General features: G+C 42.4%; 1 non-coding gene across 1 annotated transcript; it reads right to left on the bottom strand.

The window, feature by feature from the left end:
* Positions 1-805: 805 nt before the first annotated feature.
* Positions 806-913, bottom strand: LOC130953228 (small nucleolar RNA R71). Its single transcript, XR_009075400.1, has one exon. It is a non-coding gene; the product is annotated as a small nucleolar RNA R71 (small nucleolar RNA).
* Between the last annotated feature and the right edge of the window lie 2,164 nt (positions 914-3,077).

The following is a 3,077-nucleotide window of genomic DNA, read 5'->3' as shown; positions in this document are numbered from 1 at the left end:
TCTTAGTTTTTGAGAATCAATTAGTGTTTTTCAAAATGTTTTCAAAATTTTTTTACTTAATTTTCGAAAATTACTTCTCCTCTTCTCACATCCTTCTGTTTATAGACTAACACTATTCCTTAATACAAAATTCGAACTTCATCTTCTTTAATAAGTTCGAATTTTCTACCTCTGTCTTCCATTTTTCTTCCTCTGACACCTCAAGGAATCTCTATACTGTGACATAGAGGATTCCACATTTTCTTGTTCTCTTTTCTTTCATATGAGCAGGAGCAAAGACAAAGGCATTCTTGTTGAAGCTGACCCTGAACCCGAAAGGACCTTGAAGAGAAAGCTAAGAGAAGCCAAAGCACAACTCTCTTTAGAGGACCTGACCGAATTCTTCAAAGAGGAAGAAGACATGGCAGCCGAAAACAACAACAATGCAAACAATGCAAGGAAGGTGCTGGGTGACTTTACTGCACCTACTCCTGATTTCTATGGGAGAAGCATCTCTATCCCTGCCATTGGAGCAAACAACTTTGAGCTTAAACCTCAATTAGTTTCTCTAATGCAACAGAATTGCAAGTTCCATGGACTTCCAATGGAAGATCCTCATCAGTTCTTAGCTGAATTCTTACAAATCTGTGACACAGTCAAGACTAATGGGGTAGACCCTGAGGTCTATAGACTGATGCTATTCCCTTTTGCTGTAAGAGACAGAGCTAGAATATGGTTGGATTCTCAACCTAAAGAAAGCCTGGACTCTTGGGAAAAGCTAGTCAATGCCTTCTTGGCAAAGTTCTTTCCACCACAAAGATGGAGTAAGCTTAGAGTGGAAGTCCAAACCTTCAGACAGAAGGATGGAGAATCCCTCTATGAAGCTTGGGAAAGGTACAAACAATTAATCAGAAGATGTCCCTCAGACATGCTTTCTGAATGGAGCATCATAGGTATCTTCTATGATGGTCTCTCTGAACTATCCAAGATGTCTTTGGATAGCTCAGCTGGAGGATCTCTTCATCTGAAGAAGACGCCTGCAGAGGCTCAAGAGCTAATTGAAATGGTTGCAAATAACCAATTCATGTACACTTCTGAAAGGAATCCTATGAACAATGAGACTAGTCAGAAGAAAGGAGTTCTTGAGATTGACACTCTGAACGCCATTTTAGCTCAGAATAACATATTGACTCAACAAGTCAATTTGATTTCTCAAAGTCTGTCTGGAATGCAAAATGCACCAAACAGTACTAAGGATGCTTCATCTGAGAAGAAGCTTATGATCCTGAGAACCCTTCAATGGAAGAGGTGAATTACCTAGGAGAACCCTATGGAGACACCTATAACTCTTCATGGAGAAATCACCCAAATTTCTCATGGAAGAATCAAGAGAGGCCTCAACAAGGTTTCAATAACAATAATGGTGGAAGAAACAGGCTTAGCAATAGCAAGCCTTTTCCATCATCTTCTCAGCAACAGACAGAGAGTTCTAAGCAGAACCCCTCTGACTTAGCAACCATGGTCTCTGATCTAATCAAAACCACTCAAAGTTTCATGACTGAAACAAGGTCTTCCATTAGGAATTTGGAAGGACAAGTGGGACAGCTGAGCAAGAAAGTTACTGAACTCCCTCCAAGTACTCTTCCAAGCAACATAGAAGAAAATCCAAAAGGAGAGTGCAAAGCCATCAATATGGCCGAATTTGGAGAGGAAGGGGAGGAAGTGAACGCCACTGAGGAAGACCTCAATGGGCGTGCACCAACCTCCAATGAGTTCCCCAATGAGGAACCATGGGAATCTGAGGCTCAAAATGAGACCATAGAGATTCCATTGGACTTACTTCTGCCATTCATGAGCTCTGATGAGTATTCTTCCTCTGAAGAGGATGAGTATGTCACTGAAGAGCAAGTTGCTAAATATCTTGGAGCAATCATGAAGCTAAATGACAAGTTATTTGGAAATGAGACTTGGGAGACTGAACCTCCTTTGCTCACCAAAGAACTGGATGACTTGTCTAGGCAGAAATTACCTCAAAAGAGACAAGACCCTGGGAAGTTTTCCATACCTTGTACCATAGGCACCATGACCTTCAAGAAGGCCTTGTGTGACTTAGGGTCAAGTGTGAACCTCATGCCCCTCTCTGTAATGGAGAAATTAGGGATCTTTGAGGTGCAAGCTGCAAGAATCTCATTAGAGATGGCAGACAATTCAAGAAAACAAGCTCATGGACTTGTAGAGAATGTTTTGGTTAAGATTGAAGACCATTACATCCCTACCGATTTCATAGTCCTAGAGACTGGGAAGTGCATGGATGAATCCATCATCCTTGGCAGACCCTTCCTAGCCACAGCAAAGGCTGTGATTGATGTTGATAGAGGTGAACTGATCATTCAAGTGAATGAAGAATCCTTTGTGTTTAAGGCTCAAGGATATCCCTCTGTCACCATGGAGATGAAGCTTGAAGAGCTTCTCTCATATCAGAGACAAACAGAGCCCCCACAGTCAAACTCTAAGTTTGGTGTTGGGAGGCCACAACCAAACTCTAAGTTTGGTGTTGAACCCCCACATTCAAACTCTAAGTTTGGTGTTGGGAGGTTCCAACATTGCTCTGAGTATCTGTGAGGCTCCATGAGAGCCCTCTGTCAAGCTACTGACATTAAAGAAGCGCTTGTTGGGAGGCAACCCAATATTATATTTTATATAGTTTCTTTTGTTATTTTATGTTTTTTTGTAGGTTGATGATCATAAGAAGTCACAAAATCCATTGAAAAAGCAAAAACAGAATGAAAAACAGGAAGAAAAATAGCACACCCTGGAGGAAGATGCTGCTGGCGTTCAAACGCCAGTAAGCCTAGCATTTGGGCGTTTAACGCCCAGTCTGGCACCATTCTGGGCGTTTAACGCCAGAAAGGGGCACCAGACTGGCGTTAAACGCCAGGAAAGGGCAAGAACCTGGCGTTAAACGCCAGGAATGGGCATCAGCCCGGCGTTTAACGCCAGAAATGGCTCAAAACGTGGATTTTGATGCCAATTGGTGCAGGGATGACTTTTCCTTGACACCTCAGGATCTGTGGACCCCACAGGATCCCCAAACAACC

This window comes from Arachis stenosperma, chromosome 9 (assembly GCF_014773155.1).
Source record: "Arachis stenosperma cultivar V10309 chromosome 9, arast.V10309.gnm1.PFL2, whole genome shotgun sequence".
In the NCBI taxonomy this organism is placed as follows: Eukaryota; Viridiplantae; Streptophyta; class Magnoliopsida; order Fabales; family Fabaceae; genus Arachis; species Arachis stenosperma.
Note: the sequence above shows the minus strand (reverse complement) of the source record. Positions and strands in the feature narration are given on the sequence as shown.